At 47.8% G+C, this 26320-nt stretch overlaps 1 protein-coding gene and 1 pseudogene across 1 annotated transcript in view; one reads left to right on the forward strand and one right to left on the reverse strand.

Annotated features, from left to right (window-relative positions):
- The window catches only part of Cldn14 (claudin 14), a 76023-nt gene extending 74853 nt beyond the window's left edge, over window positions 1-1170 (reverse strand). Inside the window, exon 1 of the mRNA XM_034515428.2 lies at window positions 836-1170. The gene's annotated coding sequence lies outside the window, so the exon portion shown is untranslated. The remainder of the gene's footprint in view (window positions 1-835) is intronic.
- On the forward strand, window positions 837-25702 carry LOC117717658 (high mobility group protein B1-like; annotated as a pseudogene).
- Window positions 25703-26320: the final 618 nt, after the last annotated feature.

The raw sequence follows: 26320 nt of genomic DNA on the forward strand, positions 1-26320 counted from the left end.
TTGGCACTAGGACTGGAATCCAGACGGTGCAGCCTCCAGAACCCTTATTCTTGGTTGTGGTCCTATACAATTTCAGGGCACTTTCAGAAAAAGAGAACAAGCCAGTCAGCATCTGGCTGCTGGGGTCACGTTTGTTAACAGAGGCGGCCCTGGGATTGAAGGCCTTGCTCACAGGGAACCTAAGCGATGCTCACAGCGTAGACGTTTTCAAACGCAAGTCACATTGGTTTATGGATCGAATTTATTACACCATTAGCCATTGATGGTAAGCCTCTGGGCTTATACCTGGTTTTAATTCCTGCCTGGAGACAGAAGCTGCATTGCTGCTGGGTTACAAATAAGTTCACCCCCTTTCCAGTGAGGTGACCCTCGGATGAGTCTGTGCAACTCCTCAGTGGAGATTACAGTGAGAACCCTGTGACTCTAACTCACATCTGTTTCCTTTGGGACCCAATCTGGCCAGCAACACCCATGAAAGCAAAGCCCACATAACCCAAAGCAATCCTTCTGTCTCCATGTCTTCAGTGGCCAAAGCTCCGCCATCCCTCGTCACCAACTTGATGAGGAAAATCTATTTTTCTGGCATCCCTTGAGCTCGGATGGATACACTAATGGCCTGTAGGTTCTAGGTACCCACAATCACTTACTAAAGCAAATCAGTGAATAGGTCATTGCTTTGACCTGCTTCACTGAGACTCGGGGTTTCCCTTTCATTCCTCCTTCTGTGTCTTTCCTCTCTTACCTCTTTCTCCATCCCACTGCCTCATCTACAATTTGGACTGTCTGTGAGGGAGAGAGACACAAACATCCAAACAACATCAGAGATGGCACTCACAATGTCGGCGTGTCCCCCTCCGGGTCCAGAGCTGTATCCGGGTGCCTGTCTGGAACTCTTCTTGAACATCGTATGGGGCTTCTCGCCCAGGTGCCCCTGGCTCCTGCTTCTGCCTGGCAGGTTGTGTGCACCACTGGGCAACTTCCCTAGCTCACCTTCCCCACCAATCAGATCCACCTGGCTTTCCACTGGGCCCTCTCCTTCCCAAGGCTGCTAGACGCTCTGCTGGTACCCAAGATGTTCAGGCTTCCCACAGTCCCCGCCTGAGGCACACCTAGTTTCAGCTATCAACGCTGCCCTTTCAGAACATGCCATTCTGACTCTGTCCTCTTTAAAAGGGGCCAGTGTCTCGCTCAGGCTGGCTCACAGAGTCTCTGTTCTCTTAACAAAAGGCCAATCAAATTCTGAGAGTCGTTCCCTGACGTCTCTGCAGCTCGAATGACCTGTTTTCTTAGGCCTCATTGTTGCCGGGCGCTGGTGACACTTGGTGTCCAAATTCAGAAGAAAGCTCGGATTGAGAGCAGCACTAAGAAACGGGAAAATATCCAGAGGAGAATCAAGGAGGTGAGAAGGTTCCGGGAAGAAATACATTTGGTGGAAGGGGTGACATTGATTGATGGATGATCGTATTGGAGAAAGATGAGATTGGAAGTGGCCAGAGGGGCGGCTCCACTTGATGTCTAGAAGAAACACACACAAGAAGTGTCTCCTTAGGTGAAGGGAGGGAAGACACAGCAAGGCCCCGAGGAAAAGACAGAGAGACTGGAAAGTAAGATTAACTTGTAAATAACTTTATTACGAGGGTATGGGGATGGGAATTGTCCCCCCTCACCTGCTCACTGTCTGGGTCACCTCCAAGGTGTGTTTGCCTCCGCTGAAGCCTGGGTCTAGAAGAAAGGTCTTGTCCAGCGGAAAACAAGGCTCATGTTAGTCCCGCCTGGCTTAAGGCTGGTCATGCGCACTGCTTCTTGTTACTTCATTTATCTCAGTCTACCTAGTACCCAAGCGTATCAATACAGTGTGCACAAGATACTTCGGTATAAAAGACTGTCCTGGCACCAGAGAAACGCAAGACAGACTGTGAAGCCGAGCAGTCTGCAGCAACCCAGGCCAACTGGGTCCCGGTTCTGCTCCCCGTTACCTGAGTGGCCTTGCATTGGTGCCATATGTGTGTTGCGTCTGTTTTGAGCTTTAAAATGAGTTTAGAAATACTGACAGATGAGGAGCGCAAGCATAAAGAAAAAGCTGAGCATGGCTAAGCTGAGCATGGTAAGGTGGATATCAGCTGAGGGGAACACTTGATATTGATCTACACAGACAGTACATGGGTGCGTAGGCTAGCTCAGGTGCACAGGCTAGCTTACACATGCACATATACTAATTAAAGTCTCTCAGGGAGTCAATAGTGGGGGTTCCAGTTCAAGACCATTCACTAAACAGAATGCCTTCTTGGCAGTGGAGTTTTTTTTTCTCTCTCTCTATTTAAGTCTCCAGCTAACGAAATGAGGCCACCTACTGTGCTGGCTAGTTTTTATGTCAACTCAACACAAGCTAGAGTCACCTTAAGGAAGGGAACCTTAATTAAGAAAGTGCCTCCATAAGATCCAGCTTCAGGGCATTATCTTAATTAGTGATTGATGGGGAGGGCCCAGCCCACTGTGGGCAGGGCCATCTCTGTCCTAGTTCTATAAGAAAGCCAGCCGGCAGAGCCAGAGCGTGGAGAACAAGCCAGTAAGCAGCATCCCTCCATGGTCTCTGCATCAGCTCCAGCCTCCAGGTTCCTGCCCTGCTTGAGTTCCTGTCCTGACTTCCCTCAGTGATGAACTGAGCTGTGGAAGTGTAAACCAAATAAACCCTTTCCTCCCCAACAGGCTTTTGGGTCATGGTGTTTCATTGCAGCAATACTAACCCTAACTAAATACATTAACCGAAGGTATTCTCACAGAAACATCCAGGTCATATCTAGACCGTGGCCCAACCAAGTCAATAACACAGAATGAACTGTCCCCAAGGCATGCTTGCCCATGCGACCCCAATGAAGAGCTCTCTGCCTGTCTGTGTTTAGGAACAGCGTGTTAAGGAAATGATTTCTTTACTGAACAGTGTTTTATTTGGTAGATCATTCTTTGGGACTATTGTTCCTCCCAATACACTCTGGGAACTATGTGCGTTAGGCCACCATCAGCAAACAGCTGAGAAGACAAGGACCCCACCCCCACCCCGTTAGGTAGCCAGGCATGTGCCTGACCTGCTGAGAAGACAAGGAGGACCCCCTCCCTCACCGCCTCCCCCCCCCCCCCACTTAGGTGGCCAGGCAGGTGCCTGTCACTGCTGTCCTCTGAAGAGGTGTAAAATTTTTATTAGAAAAATGCAAGGAGGCTGATCATGGTGGCACACACCTTAAATCCCAGCACTCAGGAAGGAGAGGCCTGCAGATCTCTGAGAGTTTCAGGCTAGCCAGAGCTATGCAGAAAGACCATGTCTCAAGAAAAACAAACAAAAAGAAGATGAAAATAGAGGAAGCGGAGAACAAAGGTGAGGAGGATGAGAAGAGAAAAAAAAAGAAGAAAGAAAAAGGAATGCACTAGGCAAAAGGGAGGAGGTGAGCGGGTGCCGTGAGCCCTTGAGGACTCAGCTCGTTGTGAGATGGATACCACGCAGAGTGATGGATGGAGATACAGCCTGTAGCTAGTGAAGAAGGGGCGGGTGTGTATTCGAGCTATAAATCTCAGAAAGGAGAAGCAGAGATTAGGATCGAACATCCGGGGCCAAAGTTTGCTATCTGAGTGAACACACTGAAGGAGGAGGGATTTGCACAACAGGAGCAGATATTTTGTCTTTTACGCTGAAGGGCCAAGAACTGGAAGAGAAGGCATGTTGCACCTCAGAGTAGCCATGGCAATGGGTCAGCAGCAGAAAGAAACAGGTTGGGAGAAAAGTCTCCATTGGGGGTGGGCAGGAGGCAGGGGGCAGGAGGCAGCTGAAGCTACAGGGGAGTGTGAGGTGAAAACCAGGCTGGAGGCGGGGGCGTGAAGGGAGGATGGGGCAGGGGCGCAGAAATTACGCCACTTTGTTTTTAGCCCAGGTTCTGCCTACAACAGACCATCTGTTGGAAAGGACTTTATTATTATTATTAATTATTTTCTTAAAACTAATTTTCCCCCTTTCCTTCTCCCTCTTGCTCTGGCCCGGCTCATTCCACCCTGGCTTGCTCCGGGGCTTATTCTGGCCCAAAGTACACTGTAGCTGTCTTCAGACAACCATATGAGGGCATCAGATCTCATTATGGATGGTTGTGAGCCACCATGTGGTTGCTGGGATTTGAACTTATGACCTCCTGAAGAGCAGCCAGTACTCTTAACCACTGAGCCATCTCACCAGCCCTAGAAGTGACTTTAAATCTTTAAGAGCAGAAGTCTGTAGAGACAGAACATTCCATCCCTTTGAAATTTAAATTTGGTCCCCAAGCAACAAGACCTGCTCTGGAGACTCTAAAAAAGACAGCTGAACAGCTTTCTGGATCCTATGTGAGCTGTCAGCTCTGCAGTCGTGAAAAGACGCTGGGGCGTCCTCCAACCGCTAGCCAAGGATCACAAGCCGTGGGTACCCAGCGCCCCACCTTGGCTCTCTTACAAGTGAGTGGGTGATTGAAATGACAGAATCTCAGCCAATGTGCCTCCCTGCTCGAGGTTAGACCCGGGGGAGACTGGGCTAAGTGAGTGATGATGCAAACCCCACTTGCATGGAAAATGGCCTTGAGTTCTGAGTGGTCTTGGGGTGGGCAGCCTGGTAGTTAGAGCGATCCAGTGGACTTTGTGTCTTTTACAGACGTTCCGATCAATGGTGTGTCTGAGACTGGAGAGAGTGGGAAATATCCAGGACATGCAGCTTCAAAGACTGACAAGTTACTCTTGCTATCCTCCTGCTCTGGCTCAAGGGGAGACTTAAGCAAGCCTGGATTTTGCTTCATTGTCTTTTTACATAGGACACCTCTTCCTGCCTGCCGGGTGCTTCTGAAGACTCCCGGAAGCCACTTCTCTATTCTGCTGCTTGAAGGCAGTGCTTGGAGCTCCTTGGTTCACACAGCAACTCTCCTGTCTCTCTGGTCTGAGTCCAGGCTCGCTTATGGCCACCCACATCCCCTGTGGCCTCACTTTAACTCCCTATATGCCCATCAAGGTCTGACTTGCAAGTTAAGTCACAGTGTGAGGCTCCATGCGCACATGAATTGGGGGAAAACTATTCAAGCAAGCATACAAGGTAAAGGATGATAGAATGGTTAGGTGGAGTACCTTTAATCCCAGCAATTGGATCTCTACGAGTCTGATGCCAGCCTGGTCTTCATTGGTCTACATAGCAAATTCCCAGCCAGCCAGAGCTACATAGTGAGACTATGACAAAAAAAAAAATCCATTTTAATTCCCATATCCTATTTTCTTCCAAAAATTACTTCAAAATGCACTTTGTATTCTGGAAGCCTGGCCTAGCTGTCTCCAGTAAGGACAACATCTACAGTATCTGTCAGGGTGATACAACAGGATAGGAGAGCCTCTCTACAGACTCCTTCCTGGTGAGGAGGCTCATTTGCATGTCCCCTGTCCCTCTTCACACCTTTGTCCCTGATTTGGAAGACTGAAAGTGTCCAAGAGGCAGCGATTGCACCTTCAGGGGTTGCCACTGTGGGTCACTGTGGGGACAGCCAGGTCCCATCACACACCCCTGCTAAAATCAGGATTTAAACTCACTTCAAGATAGAAACCACACTCACTGACCCGGACTCCAGCAGTTAGGGAGGCCATCTCAGGGGGCGCCACTGGCTTTCTAGCTTCCTATGGGATGAGGATTCACACAAAAAACATGACATTTGCTGACTCCCGGTGGACATCAGGAACAGTGGGGTGCACTTTCAATACCAAGAGACTTTGCACAGTCAGTTCCTGTGGGCCTCTCTCTCTCCATCTGTCAGAAATACGCCTGGAAACTGAAAAGGAGAGTGCCTGACCCTAGGCAGGTTTGACCTTTCTAGAAAAACCAACAAAGGAATTGATTTTACCACCAAGACTGTTACTTGCATTCCAGAGGAGAAGGAACAAGACCAGGTAGGCAGGAATTGACATGAAAGCCTGGTTAGGGTTTGTTCCTCACTCCGTGGAGTCTGATTCCGTAGGGTAGCCGCCTGCTGTCATCTGTCTGCTGTCAGGTACAGTCAACCTACCACACCAAGGGAAGACCCAGATCAATAAGGATCACAGGCTAATGAGGCAAGGAGACAAGATTTATCAACAGTGTTTACCGTAAAGATACCTTCAAAACCTGCCTGCACAAACACCTGCTTCTTCAGCACCTGCTCAGGAAGTGCCAAGTAAACAGGCCTTTAAGGTAGATGCATGGGGAAGACACCGGTGGCCAGGGGAGCTGGTCTCCCAGAGCCACAAGCAGAAGCAGAGCCCTGAACATCAGTCAGTATTTAAACATGTGAGTCTGCCTCTTTGCAGCCAGACCTCTGCCATCCCTGGTGGAATGCATGCTCCCGGGAAGGGCCTGTCCTCATCGGCCCTGCCCCTCAACAGTGCTGATGTCTGAGGATGTGAAGGATCAGACTGACAAACTGGCCAAGAAAGACCTGACTCCCTCCCAGGTAGGTGTGATCCTGAGGGACCCCCATGGTGTGGCCCAGGTCCGTTTTGTGACTGGAAATAACATCTTGAGAATCCTTCTGTCCAAAGGCCTTGCCCTGATCTCCCTGAAGACCTCTGCCATTGGATTAAGAAAGCAGTTGCTGTCTGAAAACACCTTGAGAGGAACAGAAAGGAGAAGGAGGCTAAGTTCCGCCTGATTCTGATAGAGAGCAGAATTCACCGGTTGGCTACTATAAGACTTAGCAGTTGCTTCTACACGGTTGGAAATATGAGTCACCCACACCTCCTCTACTGGCATAAATTCTGTCGTGTACACGAGCAATAAAATCAGTTTGAGTAAATAGAATAAAATAAAACAATGTGAGTCCATGAACGTTCTCCCAAATTAACCGAGTATCACAATTTCTTCGGTATAAATCTTCCCACTGTATCAGATCTCAAGCCACCAAACTGTCACTGAACGTGGAAGTGGGCAGAGGTGCTTAAGGCCTCATAATTATATGGAATGTGCGACTCTACTCTGACATTCAGTTGTCACTTTTACAGAAGCAAATTCAGGAGAAAAGGCTCATGTTGGCTCCATGTCAGGAGTTCCAGTCCTCCATGGCAGCATGAGGAGTGCAGGCTGTGGGGCAGCGCCATCTTCCGTGCCTCTCCTCACATCCTGTGGATCTGGAAACAGAATGTGGAACCAGAAGTGGGGCTGCATTATAAGCCTCAAAAGCCTGCCCCTGGGGGCCCACTGTCACCAGACAGGCCTCAGCTCGATGGTCTATAGCCTCCCAAAAACCACACCACTAACTAAAGACCAAGTGTACACACACAGACATACATAAACATACACACACACACACACACACACACACACAAAGGCATGCATAATGTATACACAAACACACAGACATACATAGACATATACACACAGACACACAGAAACACACAGAGACACACACAAAGACATGCATAGTGTACACACAGACACACAGAAACATACAATAGACATACACAGAGACAGACACATACATAGACACACATAGACACACAGAAACAAAGACACACATAGTGTATATACACAGACACACACAGACCAAGTGTATACATACATATACATACACAGACACACACAGAGATATACAGAGACATAGACACAGACACACACAGGCACACATACACAGACATACAGAGACACACAGAGATATATACACACATACACACAAACACACACACAGACACACACCTATGTGTGTGTGTGGGGAATTTCACATTCAAACCATAATAATAGATAGGGATTAAATGCACTAAAACTATCAGGAAGTAAAAGGCACAAAAATAATTAGGAGGCAATCAGTTTAGAAAGTTTATTACAGTTTAGGTAATATAATTTAATTGTAAGTTTATAGACCTTTTTAAAACAGCGACTCAACAACTAGGTTGAAATGAGTCGGCAAAGTCAACCGGAAGCTGAAGCTGGCTTCTGCATATTGCAGCAGGGGCACCTGCTTCACCACCCAATAGTTGCCCGAGGCCTGCAGAGGCAGGCTCCCCTGAGAGGCCCACACAGGCTCACCAGGGCACCTCACAGGATTCCTAGGTAAGCCAGTGAAGGGCTCCATCCTTCAGGGAAACTGAGGTTGAAATTCTGTGTCCTGTGCTCTGGTTAACAGATTACCCAGCCTATTGTTAGCTTCCTTTCCTGCCCCAACCCTTCCCACCCCAAAATGTAATTTCAGATCTGTTAATTCATTCTTTGTAAAGACCCTCTCCACCCCTGGGGAGTTCAAGGTCTCCAAGGACAGGATCTCATTTGTTGAGCACAGCACCCCAGCCACTCTTAGCTTCTGGCTCCCAGGGAAATGGTAACCAAACAGGCAGCAGCTGCCAGCCCCATTTCTTCCCTTCTGTTACTTGAAGAGAACATACACATTCGTGACTGACCGTGGGCCCACCCTCAGGATGTTAAACCTTGGGGAGTTTTAGTGAAAGCTGGTTCAGGTAAGCCCTGTACAAATAAGGGCACGCCTTTTGCTAAGAATCTTCTCTCTGCGGTGCCAGCCTTAGCAGGGGTGTCCTCTGCCTTTCCCATCATCCCAGGAGGAGTCAAGAGCAAACCAGGATTTAACCCCTGGAAACAACATTCCCACACACCAGGCCCACAGACCTTTCCGGATTGTCAGGCTAACTGTCCTACATCTGAATGTGACCATTTTTGCACCATCCCATGCCTGGAAGTTGAACAAACTCGGGAACTGCATCTGAAGGGCTGAGGGCAACAGCAGACCCATAGGACCCACAGGCCCCTCTTTAGACCCCCCCCCCCACCTTTTCTCTTCTTAGGGCAAGGCCAGTTTAAAGCTCTTGGGGTTAGAACGTACTTTGTGGATAACGTACCTGCTTAGCAGGCATGAAACCCGGAGTTCACTCCCCAACACCAATTAAAACTGGGTATGATGGTGCATGTCTATACACAGGAGGCAGAGGCAGGGGAATTAATTCACTGCCAGTCCTGACTACAAAGTTCAAGGCCAGCCAGGGCTGTATGAGAGCTATAAACTGAACAACCTTTATCACTCCATAAGTCAACTGTACTCAGGCATTTCGCTGTGGCCACATGAAGCTGACTAACGCACTTGGATTCATGCAGCTTCTTCCCAAGTGTTTGTATTGTCACAGGGTTGCCCAGCGAAACACAGGACTGTCCGTTAAGAGCCAGCTTCAGGTGAAAGGCAAATAATATTTAGCATGGAAGTGTCCCATGCAGTGTTTTATTTGCTCATCAAGCAACTAGAACCCAATCGAGTCTGTGTTTCACCGGGCTGGGCTCACACTCGTGAGCAACTGACGCTCCCTGATCACCTCTCTTCTCTCTCCCCCAGTGGGGCACACAGGTTGAGGTCCTATGGGTCAGTGGTTCTCAGTAGAGGTGGTACTGCCCCCTAGAGGAAGATTGGGAGACTAAAAAGTTTCTAGTAAGTCTACTACATAGTAAGTGGCTCATGTTCACACACTACCCTTCTTTGTCCCTCCTCCTGCCTTCATGTCCCCCATACACATATATATTAGAGTCTGGTTTCAGAAAGAGGACATGGGATATCGGGTTTTCCTTTTTTTTTCCATAAGCCTGTCTTACTTTACCCTCAAGTCTCCTGACCCATTAAACCCTTCCTCTTCAGGGAAGGCAGTTTTGCTTGGTACTTTTAAAGTGTGTGTGTGTGTGTGTGTGTAAGCATGCATGTGTGTATGAGTGCATCTGTGTGTATATGCATGTGTGTGTGTATGAGTGAAGTGTATGGGTATTTGTATGCATGTGTATATGAGTGAATGTGTCTATGTGTGAGTCTGTGTGTGTGATGAGTGTGTGTATGTGTATCTGTGTGAGAGTATGTGTGTTTTCATGTGTGCATGCATGTGTGTCTGAGTGTGTGTATGCATGTTGTGAGTGCATGTATGTGCATATGAGTGTAAATACATCTGTGTGTCTGTATGAGAGTGTATATGTATGTATGCATGTGTACATATGTGTATCCAGGTGTGAGAGTGTGTATATGCATGTGTGTGATATGTCTTTGATTTGTGTATGTGTGAGTGTGTATATATGTATGCATGTTTATGAGTGAATGTGTCTATGTGTGAGTGTGTGTGTATGCCTGTGTGAGCATGTATGTGTGGGTATATATGTGTTGTGCATGTGTGAGTGTGATTATGTGTGTATATTTGTGTATATGCATGTGTGAGTGTATGTGATGTGTGTGAATGCAAGTGTGTGTATGTATGTGAATGGGTGTATATGTGTGTGATTCTGTGAGTGTGTGTGCATGTGTGTGTGCATGTGTGTGAGTGTGTGCATGTGTATGTGTGTATGCTGTACAGACACACTGGAATGCATGCACAGAGGCAGAGGAGGACTTTGGGTGGCCTGCTCTATCACTGTCCATCTTATTCTATTAAGATCGGGTATCTCACTGAACCTGGTGGAGCTAACTCGGTGGCCAGCAAGTCACAGTGACCCTCTGCCTCTACCCTCCAGAGCCCTGGGGTGACAGGCGTGCACACAGCCATGCCTAGTGTCAGACATGGGCTCTGGGATTTGAACTCAGCTCTCCATGCTTGCACAGAAAACACTCTGATCCTCCCCGCCCTGGAGAATGAACTTTTGATTAACTGGCTGACCCTGGGGCTCTCACCAAGGGTGAGCCAAGGCAGCAGCCCTCCCCAGAGGGTTTTCTCTTCAACCACAGGCTGCTTATACAGTGGGGGCTTGTGCGTGTCTGAGCTTGGAGACAAGCTCCCCGTGAACAAAATGTGTGTTTTGTGCTGTTTTCAGGGACACCTGGGCCCTGGTTTGTTCAGCTCTGAGCACCTGAGGACTCACCCCAGAGCCTTTTTTTTTTTTTAATTTCATTTTCTCTTTTGGTATAAAGCACCAAGCATACTAAGTAGTAATATATTCTAAACTATTACAAAAGCCCCACTTTCGTCTTATTTTGTGTTTAAATCGCATTTCATGCACTGTATACCTAAACATACACCCTCTTTCAAAGCATGGGCTGTGTCCTGTGCACATATGGGGGCTGTGTCACTACACTTAGTGTTCCCTTCGGGACAACAAAGAGGTTTGTTTTAAAAGAGCTCACCTGGGAGCTTACCATGGTGGGTTCCATGTCTAGCAGGAAAGGCAAGGAGAAGGGATGGAGAAGAGAGGAGAGGAAGGAAGGAGGAAGGAGGGGAAGGGGGAAGGAAGGAAGGAGGAAGAAGGAGGGGAAAGGAAAAGGGGGATGGAAGGAAGAGAGGGAGAGGAGGAGGGGAGGGGAGAAATTTGTTGCACCTCTTAGAACTTGGCAACATTTCTGCCCCAGTTGGGTTACTAGGCCATGCGCTAGACCTCCCTCCTCTGCCCTGACAGGACTTCAGTCGGGACCACCTTCCCCACGCCACAGTGTCCTGATGGGGAGTGGTGCCCCTTTGCACGTGACTGTGACACACTGCCTGCCCAACAGTCACCTTGAAGGGTGAGATGAAATTTGCAGAAACACTTGTGTTCACCGATGGAGTAGTGTGTGTGTGTGTGTGTGTGTGTGTGTGTGTGTGTGTGTGACATAAATAACACAAAGGAAGGTAAGAAGAAGCCACCAAAGAGACTGGCAATGCCGTGTGGGTAACACAAGGACTTTAGTGGGGCTGGAGTTCCAAGGCTGTCACAGCCTGGCTAAGCTGACTTAGGGGAAAAGCACGAAGTGTCAAGCAGTTGCTTTGCTATGGGGAAAGATCGCCTGCCTTAGGATGATTCTTGAGCTCATGTGTTAGGCCCTAGATAACTTGGTGGCTTGTTGCAATAAGTAGCAGCCATAAACAATGACATCAATTCTATGGGATGGAGACCCTACAGTGGAGAGACAATGTCACACGTACCCCTACAATATCTTCTGCCTCCTCATCCTTCCTGGCTATCCTGCTGGTGACCCTATGGCTGGCCTGTTTTTTCTTTGCCTCCCCTTACTCCCAGGCCAACGTAGATAATGCAAAAGCACGGCTGTACCAGATATCCAGGATATTCTATCCTTGGCCTCTGACAGTGGTCCCTGAGCAGTAGGACCTGAAGATGGAAAATAGCCTTTACCCCTTCACCTCTTCCCTCCCAGCCATCCCTCACCACTGCAGATACTCCCTGATGCCCTACAACCAAGCACAGCCCTCCCCCTCCCCTAAGGACCCCCCCTCCTGCTCTCACTCCTAAAACAGCACAAGCAATCTCTGGGGAACTGGCTGAATCTCCAAAGCCCCTCAGCACCCTGGAGCTGACTTTCATAGCTCTTAGGTCATCTGCACTTCCATCTCCGATTTCTTCCTACTTGGAGTGTGTTGCAACCATCTTCATATCCCCGACTATGGGACAGCATCTGCACATGGCCTAAAACTGTGCTTCTGAGGGAAAGACCTTGACAAGAAAACCCATTTGCTTTAGGATGGCATCTGTGGTGGTTTGAATGAGAAATGTCCCTCATAGTTTCAGGCATTTAAATACTTGGTTCTCAGTTGGTGGCACTGCATGGGGAAGTTTAAGGGACATGGCCTTGTGGACGATGTATGTCACTGGGGGTGGGCTTTGAGATAAAATGCTTCCTGATGTTTCCAGTTGCACACCCCCACCTCTACTTCATGCTTGCAGTTCAAGACCTGACCCCCAACTTCCTGACTGACCCTGCCTGCTCTCCCTGCCATTACAGACTCTAACTCTGGAAATGAAAGTAGAAATAAATCCTTCCTTCTGTAAGCTGCTTTGGTCATGGTGTTTTTCTTTTCACAACAACAGAGATGTAATTAATTAATGCAGCCTTCCACAGTAATCACCACTAAGACGCCATGCTCTGGGCAAACAGACAGGAAGTTCTCTCTCTGTACGCGGTTGTGAAGGAGATGGCCAGTCCCTGGGGACAATGCTGAGCTGGTTTTAGATTGCACCTCCAGCAGAGGCCATACTTTGGGGGTTGCCCCTGTGCCGGCTCAAGCATCCCCAGGGGCCAGAGAAGGCACTGTCATGACTCCATAACCTATAAACAGACAGAGGAGGCTCCTTCCAGACACTTTCCTAATGTGACATCTGGGCAAGGGTTGCCTTCAAGTTCCTCCCAGAACTCCAGGCTGCAGACCCCACCTCTGTGTCCCCAGAGTTCTGTTGTCACCTCCATCTACTTCTGCACCCCTATCCCCTCCACCCACAACGACTCTGTGTCTCTCCAGATGAATCCAGCAGAAATGCCTGTGCTCAGGGGAACAGAAGGCCTTTGACCTGTTATTCCCGACTGGTTATCTCTATCAATCACCTTTGCTGGTTAACTGCTTGACCCTGCCCCCACCTCTGTGCAGTGTGCACTTCTCAAGCGGCCTGTTTTACCTGGGATAGATGGAGTGTGATACCCAGAAGCCCCAGAAGTGTACAGGTCCTCTGTCAACACATGGTCTTTGTGGCGGGGTGGTTTGTTTACTGCTGTTAAAACACAGAGAATGAAACAGGGAGCCAGTGAGTGCTGTGAGAAGGGGAGGGGCCTGGCCTGGTCTGGGACACCCACTGCTGGAAACCAAGCTCATGGCCTGGGCCTTGTGGGGCTGGAATTCATAAACCCTTGATCCTGTACTGAAAATGGAAACCGGAAGCCAGGTCATTGTTCCTGCCTTGACCTGTGGGGCCTGGCTTTCCCTCATTCATTGCAACTTCCATTTGTCCCCAGTCGGACTACCTGCTCTGTTTGGAACTTGGGCACTCTTTTGAAAGAGGAAAGGGGACCTAGCTCTGTGCTCCACCTTGGCTTTGCTAGCCTCTGGATGGTCTCTGTCACTTCTGCTCTCCTCCAGCAAGGCTTGTCTCTGCTCAACTCTGGGGACTCCTCATGGCCTTCCTCTCCCCCACCTCCTCCAGGATGCGCTTGGGTTTGTGTCCTGGCTTCCTAGCCAACCTGTGAACATTCTGGGGGCAGACCTTCCTTCTCTGGCCTGTGTCTGCACTGGAAATTGTCCTCGCCCATACAGGATCCATGTGCACTGGATGGGTGATAAGTTAATTAGACACCATTTACCTTATTGGAATCCATATCCTTTTATTTATTTAATTTTTGTTTTTATTTTTAGAAAGGGTCTGATTATGTACCCCTGGCTAGCCTGAGCTCTCTATGTATCCCTGGCTAGCCTGAATGTTTTATGTAGCCCTGGCTATCCTGAACAATCTATATTACCCTGGCCTTGAACTTGTAGGGATGTTGCTGCCTCTGCTACCTGGGTGCTAGGGTCTGTAACATCTCCAAGGACATTCCATTTTGAAGCCAGGCCTCCATGTCTCGTTCTCAGACCACGAGCATGACTGTTCACGCTGTTGAGCCTGCAAACCCCGAAACCTGTCTGACATGAAGGCTCCACAGTAAGGAGCCCAGACACTCGTGTCTGATCCATCATCCACACAATCCTAGGGAAAGCGCCTTGGAAGGATGTTTGAAAATCGGGTGGATTTGGATCGGTGGACACGGTGACTGGTCCAAACCAGTTTCCCCTCTCTGCCTTTCTGCCACATCCACCCAACATTTTACCAACCAGTCATCCCGGCCATCTCTCTCCCCGATGGCAACCTCTCTGCTCTAGAATGAAGCCAGTGAACTCGGACAGATGTCATAATGTCTGTCATGACTTGCCCCAAAATATAAGGCTCTTAATCAGGAGTGATTTCACACCAGCCAGCATTTGGTAGCGCATGGGAACATGTTAATTCCACAAGTGCTGGGGTGGGGTTGCCTGTCTCTGATTTAGTGAGTACAGTCTAGCTATGTCCACAGACATCCTCACAGGTCAGCCGCTCACACGGAGACATTATCAAGTCCCAAATGTCAGTCGTGATATGCTATCACCCCCACCCTTCAGTTCCCAGTCATTGCTCAAAGCCAAAAGCTTCCTGTCACCTGCCTGCCATAGAGAACGCAAAGGGAAGCTAGGAGGTCTGGTGCGTTTCGGGAGCCAGCCTGCAGCAGGGCCTCCAGTTGAAACCCCCAGCATTCCGTCAATTCTCAATACAGGAAGGTCCCGGATGAAAGGCTGATGAGAGATGTGTAAAGGGAGCGCTTTTGTTTCTAAGCTTATGGAGAAGGGTGGAGAATTTTTTAAGGGAGCCAAACCACACACTCCTCTACTGGGGCGTGAAAACGTGCGAATGAGGACAGAATAGCTCACCTGCCTCCACTTGCCATGCGCACGGTTCAGAAGACCGCAGGAGCGAGAAGAGAAAGTTTATTTACTTAGTGGGAACGCTCAAATAATGGCCCTGCCTGCCCCAGCAGGTAAGACTTGCAGTTTAATCGTGCTTGGTCTTTTTTCAACACAGGATATCTCTGTTTGACAGTGTTTGAACAGATGGTGTGCAGGCAGCACCTATAACAGCAAGATGTCCCAGTCGTTCCCAGCCTCAGACCGGATCCTATGGCTGGCCACCGAGTGTAGGATGTGGAGACTCTAAGATGTAACCTCGGCACTGTTTATGTGTAACTGCTCTTTCATTGCTTAAAAATGTTTAAACTTATTTTACGTGTTTGCTTGCATGAATGTCTATGTGCCTTGGCGCCCCTGGAGATCAGAAGAGGAGGTCAGATTCCCTGGAGCTGGGTACACAGGCAGTTGTGAGCCAGCGTGTGGGTGCTGCAACAGAATCTGCATCCTTTGTGAGAGCACTCAGTGACCTACATGTCACACAAGATTCTTCTAAGCCACCCAGAATGCCAGATTCACTAAGAAGAGCTTAAGCCATAGAAAGCATCCATTAGATGTGTCACATAACAGGATGTCAGGAGAAGATTCCAGAGTGTGGTGGATGACGTCATTAAGAGCTCTTTCCCAGTTAGAGTCTCATTCTTAAATGCATCATCCCCATGGTCAGGAGTCGCCTCTGCAGCTTCACACACATCTGAGGCTCAAAAGAAAGAATTAGCTGCACCTTATGTGGTGAAACATCCCCTTGGCCCAACACCACGAGAGTTTCTGTTATTGTTTTGAAGTTCCAAACAAACAGAGGCAATTGGTCATCGTATGTCTGTCTTTTATTAGGGAAAGGACATCTTTCCTAGAGGCCCCAGAATATCCCCCATATGCCCATTGAACCCAAACTAGGCCGTGCCTTTACAAGCAGCTCAGTGGCTGGCAAAGGAGCTGCTAATACCCTCTCAAGACGTATCTCAAGACAGCAGGAAGTCCCCCCACGCTTGCCCAACACTTAAAATCAGAGCTCCATTAGAAATCGAGGAACAAAAACACCTATCTCCAAGAGGGCTCGTGAGATAGGTTAGTTTCCCGGTTATTCAGATTGGACAACTGAGCCAAGCCTTCCGGATCATGTCTTGGATGCATTAATCATGTATTTCTACACTGACAGATTCGCGTGCAAGCTGTAGCCTGGTTGTTGAGAATATAGCTTTTCCTGGAGCTCCTAAGCAGAATTTCCAGTGTGAGCAGTAGTTCTCGGAAGCCAGGGTTCCAGAGCCTACAGCACACGGAGCTAAGAAGCCGGAATGCCTGGGCTGTCCTCCTAGAGAAAGGGCCCATAAAGCAGAGACATCAGTAGGAACAGCACTAACAAAGGTGAAGGTCTGAGGGAGGGGGGAGGGTAAGCTGTGTGGCCCTGGGAGGAAGGGCTTTGTGCAGAAATGGGGTTCCTGGAAAGCTCCATGCTTACCTGTGGTCAGTCTGCTCTGGCCTCTGGAACTTGGGAAACACATTTGCTCTCTTTGTTGCAAAGAATCATGACTTTATCTTAAGCTAGGAAAACTGCTACAAGGTTGCAAATGTAACTTATTTCTTCAGATGAAGGGATGTAGTGAGAGTCATAGCCAAGCTGTAGGAATATACAGCCTGGACTGAGCCCAGACCATTTCTATCTCTCTACTATCCCTAAGCCTAGGCCTGGAAGCTTCTATCCTCTGTACAGTCTAATCAAAGTCTAGAATGTTCCAACCTCTGAGACTTACTGCTGAATAAGCTCACCTATTTACCAGATGTAATTGTCATCTTGGAGGCTTAGTGCTGAATAAATTCACACTTTCTAGCTCTTTCTGAACTCTGGCTGACTTGTTCAACTCAGTTGTTCTGGTCCAAACCCCTCTCCAAGTTAGCTGATTTAAACTGGCTTCTCTCTGCTTCTGAATGAATTGCTCTGCTTGGCCTCAAATTAACTCCTGCAGTCTGTTCTACTTTTCTGGCTCCTTCTTATTCTTTGGCTCATTCTGTCTTCACCTGCAACCTGTCTCTGTAAAACTGTCTCAGTAAAACTGCCTCCTCTCCCTCCTCCTCCCTTCCCTTCCCCCTCCTCCTCACTCCTCCTTCTCCTCTTCCCTCTTCATCTCCTTCCCCCATCTTTGTGCTTCTCTCTTAAGTTGCTTCTCTTTCCTATGCTTTTAATATTCAAGTTGAGAGTATACTATCTCTGATTCATTCTGTCAAATCTTTCTCTGACTCATCACTTTGTCTGCCCCTCAATTAGACATCACTTTCAAACATAGGTGCTTCCCTCTACAAACTAACTTTGTCTTCACTGTTTGGGATTAAAGGTGTGTACTAAGAGCATGTCCATAGTCTAACCAGAGGGATTAAAAGTGTGTCATTCCAGCTGGATCATACAGAGCTAGAAGGTCTTTGGATGTGATCCCTTGCCAGCACAACTATGTTGTTGAATTAAAATTCCTCTGCACAGGGTTTTAAGTGGAAAATCAGAGAATCCGATATATGTTTTCAGACACTCTGATCTAAGTGAGAATACAATAGTAACTTGCTACCGTTTGACACTTTATGTCTTTTGGACCCAAATAAGGCTGTGGCTCTTACCACCAGCCATTGCTACAAAGTTGCTCCTGTATTAAGTAATTCTCTTGGGACCCTGCTTACTGCTCATGAGAAGGTCCCTACTAAAGAACAACATGAGACCCTCTCAGTCCCTTTGGCTTCCTGTCTTCTCATGAAATCATTCCCTGTCACACCCATTGTTGTTGTCATGCCATTAACTATGACAGGCAGCAGGTGTGGCTCAAACTGATGGGGACCACTCAATGTTAGGCATTCAGCCTGCAGCTCTGTGAGTTAAACAAGCCTCCTTGCTTTCTATAGTCTCTAGCTTCGGGTACTTGGTTATGGCAACAATAAATGCACAAGCCTAACCCAAGCTCCTGACTCACAATATCAGGCGCTGTAATAAAATGGCGGTCGTTTTAAGCCACAAAATGTCTGTGTGGCTTACAATGTAGCAGTATCAATATGGAGCTCTGCCACTGTAATGACTGGTTATCATTTGTTTAGTACGTATGCAAAATAACAGGTTTTAGTATGACATTCTCAAGCATGCTTTGTCCATATTCACTCTATAGTACTACGTCAGTGGGTTTTGTTTTGTTTTTTAGAAGGCCTCTCCACTCAGGCTCTCCACTAGCTGTTTGCCATCAACTGCCCTTCAGGAAGCTTACAGAAAGACCGTAGGAGCTGTTTCTGTAGGACTTCTCCTCCAGGAAAACTGTTGGGCTTGTAGAATCTGGCCTTAAAGAATCAAGCTTTGTATAGCGTAAGACACAAACCACTACAAAAGCTAAAACCAAGCCAAATGCCAAATTAACCAGCTGCCTCCCTTCTGAATAGAAATAATGCAGTTATGTAAATTCCTGGTTTGCCCATGGGTACAGCAGAGGTTCACCAGAGTGCTCTCTGTAATGTACCAGGCCAGGGGAGGCTTACCCACAGCCTGGTCTGCTTCTCCTGTCAGAGCGAAGGAAGGCAACAGGTTGCTTCTAATTGGTATCTATGCAGCATCCTCTAAAAGCCCTGTCTTGTGGAGGGAAACACCCCCTTGGCTCCTTCAGGTACCTATTACTTGTTACTTCAGTCGGAAATTCTTCTTTCCAAATTAGCTGCGTCTGACAGCCCAGCATTCCTGGCTGCCACATAAGCAGCTCTTACCTCCTCAATAACTCTCTCTTCAGCTCCACCTTCCCTGGATTTTATTTACATTTGACAATTCCCTGGGGTTTTCTGACAGGAAATGTTAGCAAGAGCTGGGATCACATGGTTAAGGCATTCTGCGCTACGTTATTTTTCTTTATTAGTGTTTCCAAACCTGAAGAAGACCATGAATCCACTCTGCATCAAGGCCACACTTTCGACTGCTTCCAGACCTATCACTCATAACCTTAAGGCACCAACGTAGTTGTCTCCTTTTAAGTACGAAGGATATTATGGGTTGGGGAGAGAGCTCAGTGTGTAAAGTGCTTGTTGCACACGCATGAGGACTTGAGTTTGGATCCCTAGCACCAACTCAGAGGCCAGTCAAGAATGCACACAAGCACCTATACCCCACATCTCTAGGGAGGGAGCAGACAGGAGGTTCCCTAAGCTTGCTGGCTAGCCAGTCTATGCAAAATCACAAGCTCCAGGTTAAGCGAGAGGTACTGCCTCAAAAGCAAAATATCTCAACAACAGGGAGAGGGATAAAGATATAGACATTAACCCCTAAATTCTACAGAGTAAGTGTATACACACACACACACACACACACACACACACGCATGTGGCAAGCAAGCACACATCCATACATGTTCCAGGGCTGAGGATGTACCTCTATGTAGCAGAGCATTTCCCTAGCAGGAGGCCCTGAGTTCCAACGCAGTAGGCTCACTTGCATTTTTGTCATATTGGCATAGGCTTCAGCTGAGGGAAATAGATGACGTTCTTTGCACACTCCCTGTGCAAGGCTCCGTGTGTGTGCTCACTTCCAGTGTTTCCTTGCACACAGGCATTGTGAACAAAACTGTACCCTCCCAGCACTGGTCATAGCCTTCATCAGTGGCTGGCTTTCCAGGTGTGGAGTTGGCTGGCATCCGATTATTCCCTTCTTTGTTCTGCCTTGGGGCTGGCACATGGCGTCCCCTCTACCACAGAGGCTCCTTGTAAATGCTGTAAGGCTGTTGTTCAACAAAGCAGAGCTAGATGAGTCTGGTTATCTCCATAAGAGCTCACCCCGGAGCAGGTGAAATGTTTCCTGACTCACTCGGGAGCACATAGACGGGCCACTGCCTGGTGAAGGTGATCAAAGCAGAGGAAGCTTTATCTTTAAGAGAAGAGATTTTACCAAGTTGGACTCAATGCACCCTAGCTGCCCCTGGGGCTGCCCTACCAGCAAACTGGCTTTGCCGTTTTCTTTCTTTCTGTGTGTAGGCTTGTGTATAGTGTGGTGCAGTCTAGAGGAAAGTCCTGGGTGTTCTTCCTCAGGCCTCTTCCACCAGGGCCCTTTGCTGTCCTGGAGCCCACTGAGCAGGTGAGGCTGGTAGGCCATGGAGCTCCAGGGTCCTGCCTGTCTCCGATTTCTCAGCACTGGAATTACAAATGTGTGCACTTATGTGCCTCCATGTAGGGCTGTGCCTGTGGGTGCAGTACTCACAGAGGTCAGAAGAGGGCGTCAGATGCCCTGGAGCAGGAGTTACAGAAAGTTGTGATTCTCCTAACATAGGTACTGGGGACTAAGCTCAGATCCCCTACATGCTCATAACTAACTTAGTCATCTGTCCATCCTCCCAGCTTTTAACACACAGGTTCTAGGGATCAAACTCGGATCCCTGTGCTTAACCAACAGAGCCTCCCCGGCCCCAGCCTTAGAACTCTCTATATACCAGCAAATCTTGACGGAAATCAGAGCGGTAGCAACAGCTGTCCAGAAACAGAAAGCAAACGGTAGGTTAGACGTGTGCACCTTACCCTTGCTTTTAAAAAATCACTTACATGCAAGTCTCCCGAGCAGCACTCTCTGCCGGACACCCATGGCAGCCCAGGTTCCGCTCAGCAGACTTACTGAGATACTTTCCAGATTTGACTTCAAGATGTGTATTACTTATAATGATCTATCATGGTCCAAAAAGAGTTGGAGGAGGCTAGCTTAAATATGCAACCGTGAAAGGAGGAGGCTAGCTTAAATATGCAACCGTGAAAGGAGGAGGCTAGCTTAAATATACAACCATGAAAGGAGGAGGCTAGCTTAAATATGCAACCGTGAAAGGAGGAGGCTAGCTTAAATATGCAACCGTGAAAGGAGGAGGCTAGCTTAAATATGCAACCGTGAAAAGCCAATTTAAGTTTCTTGGTTAAAGATGCCCAGCTATAAATAGAAAACATTGGAATCGTTGTTATGAAGTGACGCATTCATGAAAATTACCTTATTTTACAACAAGCAGACGTTTCTAATAAATGAATACAGTTAAGTGTACGTCCAAGATTTTTCTTTTGACCTTAAAATTATAGCCAATATGTACTGTTTTCATTTTTGCTCAATCAGAAGGCAATCCTGATTAATCTGATGTCATCCTGCAAAATGCGCAGAAGAATTTTTGACATGGGCAGAGCTGAACAGTCCCGATGATTTGGATAAACCCTGCCATCCTCATCCCTGTGAGCCTCTTGTTCAGACCCGTCCTGGGATGGCTCGGTTCATGACTTTAATTCATCTAATTTCCTTCAACATTGAAGCATATTTCTTTCCGATATTTTTCCCTCTGTGGTTCACCTGAAATCCTACATTCCTATGATTTATTAAAACACTCATATCCTAATCTCTTATTTGTGTTTTTATAAATATACTCTTGACTCTCTGCCAAGCAGAGAGGAATTTATGCACTCTCTGTTCAGGTCAGGTTTTGATGGGATCTTATGATAGCATGAGGCCCAGCATGCTGACTGGGTCATTGTTGTGATTACCTGGTGAGCCTCCTCAGGTGACTCTCCTGCATGCACTGACCAGAGACAGAGGGACAGACACATTCCACTGCTCAGCTGGGATGCTGCCCTGTCCATCTGCCCCTTCCTCTGGCTGTGGGTATACATGGTAAGGCCATTGCCCCACTGGTTAGTAAGGTGGATGGTGTCAATCCTTGGTCATTGCTTTTCAAAGCATGTCCCTGACACTGACTCTTCTTAACAAAGGAGAGCCACCCTGTGCCTGCAAGAGCCCAGAGCACCCTGTACCTGTGGAGCTCCAAGACACTCTGGCCTTTCTCCAAATTTGCTTCTGGTGAGGAGAGACACAGCAAGACCTTGAGTGTTTGGAGAATCTGTTTGATAGGATGTGTCCAGGCCAGATTTCCTGTTGACTTAGTTCTGGTCTCGGTAAAGCCAAACAGCCCATGTTTGAGAAAGAATGCCACACCAGGAGTGGAAAGAAGGTTCTGACCCTCGGGGCTTTTGGCTGCTTGGTGCTGAGGTCAGAGTAGGGATTAAGATTAGTTCCATCTCTGTGAGGGGATGTGGAAGGAAACCTGGATGCCCCTATCGCCTAAAGCGGACTGCTTTTATTTTCTTATTGATGGCTTTGTTTATTAATTCTTGAGACTAATGGAGTCTCAGTCCACATCTGTGTCTGTAAGAAAATAGAGCAAACCTGAGTAATCTATACACAGCATTCCTTCACCCCTTGTAGCTCTGGCAGCAGAGAGGTTCACAGCACCTAAGAGTCCGGCCTCCCAGGAGTTGTTCCCTGCGGAGAGTGTCTTTTTCGTGTCCTTACATGATGCAGAAGATGATAGCTCCCTTGGAACCTGAGGCCACCATTCCTGCTGGTACCTCATCATCTTCCACAGACCCAACCTCTTAACACTGCTGCATTGCAGACTTGGCTACACCACAGGGATCTGGGACACAAACACTCACGAGTGGCATTCTGCCTCGCCCAACGTCATATCTATTTCCTCCTGCATTTAATCCACTACGATAGAAAATCTTAATGCACTTTGGCCTCAACCCCAAAGTATAAATTTGAGAGCCTGCCCCAACAAATAGCTCATCTGACACAAATGAGATTTGTCTTAATCTTTTTTTTTTTTCTGTTTCTGGGACAAAATATTGCAGGTTAGGTGGTTTATAAAGCAAATGAATTTATTTATAACACCTCTAGTGTTTCATAAACTCCAAAATGAAGTTCTAGATCTCCTATGGGCTATCTTGCTGTGTCGCAATATGGAGGACATCCATTGCCATAAGACAACTAAGCATCCTGTGAGGACACACATCTCTGTGACCCTGACAGTCCATACCGGATGACAGCAGAGCTCTCCTGGTCTCAGTCCTTAAAGCTCCACTCCCTTTTTTTTTTTTTTTTAAAGATTTATTTTATTTGTATGGGTATTTTGCCTGCATGCATATACCCGTGTACCACACACATGCCTGGTACCATGGACCCCTGGAACTGGAGTTACAGTTGTAAGATGCCATGTGGGGTCTGGAAATTGACACCAGGTCCTCTATAGGAGTATCCAGTGCTCCTAACTGCTGAGCCTTTTGCCTCAAGTCTCACTTCGTCATACTATCATGATGGCAGTCCAGTTTCAGCGTAGCTTTTTCAGGGGACACCTCAGTAATAATAATGTAACATAAAATCAAATAATATGCTCCCGATCGCAGAACTCAGAGGAAAAAAAAAGACTGGCAGCCTGTCTGGGTAGCAAGACGCTATGGCTCAGACTGAGCATTAGTGAAAAACAAACCAGATGAAGTGGGATCAATAGAGAAAGAGCAGGGAAAAGGAGCCAGAAGAGGTTCCCAGTTCTTGTTTGTCCTTTGTGAGCCTCTGGGGACCACACACTGAGGCAACAGCAGGGGACCACCATGGTCTCTGTTGCTGAGGGCACTGAGAAAGACTCAGAGCATGGACAGCTTGCTCGGGACTATGCAGCGGCACGCAGAGCTGTTGGCCTCTGTACCTGTGCAACCAGCACCCTAAATACTCTCCTTCTTGGTATCCCAAGACTCAATGACATGCCACTTGAGTCAATGTGTTTGTGCCACTGTGAACATTTTTCTTTGGAAAACGCTGTGAGTGAGCTACCAGCTTACCAGAAAAGGTTCATGTGGGTTTCACCCCAATATTGAAGGAAAAAGCAGGCAAGCATGAACAGACCAGGGAGACCAGAGTCACTCAAGGCAAAGAAAGCAAGCAGGTGCTGTAGCTGGAAGGGACCTTCATCCCCACCCCGAGCCCCCAGAATGGGACTGTCTTGTGTTTTTAAAAAAGAGGTTGGCTGGAGAGATGGCTCAGCTGTTAAAGGTTAGGTTAGACTTGCAACCCAAAATATAAAAAAGAAGTAGCTATTTGTTATCAGATGTACAGACACACAAATGTATGAAGGCCTAACAGCCCACCTCAGAGTCCCACCTCCTCTACCCTTACAGTTCCAAGCATGTCCAACCCAGTGCCCTGGAAAACGATGGATGAGGCCCAACATAAAATTGTCAACATGTTTAAAATGTGAGATCTCTCTGTGTGTGATTCTTACAGTGTAACTGGATTGTGCAGATCTCAAGTGTAGGCTGTAGATGACAGTGTCGTGTTGTAATGCCTAAACATTGGCCACATGAGGTAGATCGTTTCTTTACCCTCCAGGCATCAGGTAGACTGAAGATGACCTCCATGGTGAAACCCTGCAAGTCGTCTCCAGGATCACGAAGGTGGAAACAAGCCTTGAGAGCTCACGAATCTTCTCCACTCTCAAAGGACCTCCTCATCACAGATTCACTGAGACTTAACACTGGTTTTATTTTAACACACAAGGTCTCATCACATTGCTCAGGCTGGCCTGGAATTCCTGGACTCAGGTGATCTCTCTGCCTCAGCCTCTTGAGTAGTTGGGTTGTAGTTGCAGAATGGCCTGCAAGAGAAGTTTGTACAGACCACTGTCGCCATGCATGCTATTCTTGATTGGTCTTAACTGAGTGTAAATGTCCCCACCTTAGTCACAGTGCACACATGCTTTCCTGAGCCTACCCCTGTCACTGCAGGAGATCCCACCCCCAAGAATCCCTGAAGTATCACAGCTGGCTCCCACCATGTTCATCCTGGAGAGTTCCAGAGCACAACAGTAAAACAGAACCCAAAACTGTAACGTCCACTGGAGCCTGTCTCTAAATAGGCTCTTCCCTGGGGTTCCTCTCAGTCCTCCAGACCACTAGACTCTGGGCTCCAGCATCAATGCACTTCACAGATAGCCCAGAACTTGAGAATTGTCTGTTCTCACAGCCATTGCAGAGACAGCACAGGGGCAAGTGAGAGCCGGACAGGCACTGGGTAAGTCTGTGCCTCTCGGAGGAAAATCAACTGAACATGGGCAAAGGAGATCTTAAGAAGCTGAGAGGCAAAATGTCCTCATATGCATTCTTTGTGCAAACCTGCCAGGAGGAGCACAGAACAAGCACCCAGATGCTTCTGTCAACTTCTCAGAGTTCTCTAAGAAGTGCTCAGAGAGGTGGAAGACCATGTCTGCTAAAGAAAAGGGGAAATTTGAAGATATGGCAAAGGCTGACAAGGCTTGTTATGAAAGAGGAATAAAAACCTACATCCCTCCCAAAGGGGAGACCAAAAAGAAGTTCAAGGACCCCAATGCACCCAGGAGGCCTCCTTCGGCCTTCTTCCTGTTCTGTTCAGAGTACTGCCCAAAAATCAAAGGCGAGCATCCTGGCTTATCTGTTAGTGATGCTGCAAAGAACCTAGGAGAGATGTGGAACAACACTGCAGTGGATGACAAGCAGCCCTTCGAGAAGAAGGCTGCCAAGCTGAAGGAGAAGTACGAGAAGGATATTGCTGCCTACAGAGCTAAAGGAAAACCTGATGCAGCGAAAAGGGGGTAGTCAAGGCTGAGAAGAGCAAGAAAAAGAAGAGGAAGAAGAGGAAGATGAAGATGATGGTGGTTAATCACTTGGTTGTAGTGCAGTTTTTTTTTTCTTGTTTATAAAGCATTTAACTCCCCTGTACACAACTCACTCCTTTTAAAGAAAATTGAAATGTAAAAAAAATGGGTTGTTAACTGCACCCGCCCTCCCTTGTAGGGAGTAAAAGTCCTTTGCTCTGGAGACTTCGATGAAAGAAGTCAGGGAAACGCTCAAGGGCAGGAGGCTGACAAAGATGGGAAGACCTGCTGGGACCACTCAGGGCAGGAGCAGAGGCAATTCAGAATGTTGAAATATCAGAATGGGGGGCTCTGATCTGTGGATCAGTCAGGGTGACTAAGGCAGCACACAGCCCCGAGTTCTCAAGTTCTCAGTGGCCACATAGGCAAATGCATCTTTCTTACTGGGTTACACTGTTGCTCTGTGTCTCACATCTTCACATCTGGGATCTCAACCAAGGAAGCAACCATGTCCTGTAAAACATGGAGAGAGGAATGCACTGTCATAAGGTTTCTTGGTTAAAGAGTTGGCATGCCCATGACTTAAGCTCCACAGATTCATGTTAGGTGTAGCCAACCTCACAGACAAACATGGTCAATGGGGTAGAAACGTAGCACCTTTTAACAGGGAGCTGTGGGTATGA

This window comes from Arvicanthis niloticus, chromosome 12, assembly GCF_011762505.2.
Source record: "Arvicanthis niloticus isolate mArvNil1 chromosome 12, mArvNil1.pat.X, whole genome shotgun sequence".
Lineage (NCBI taxonomy): Eukaryota > Metazoa > Chordata > Mammalia > Rodentia > Muridae > Arvicanthis > Arvicanthis niloticus.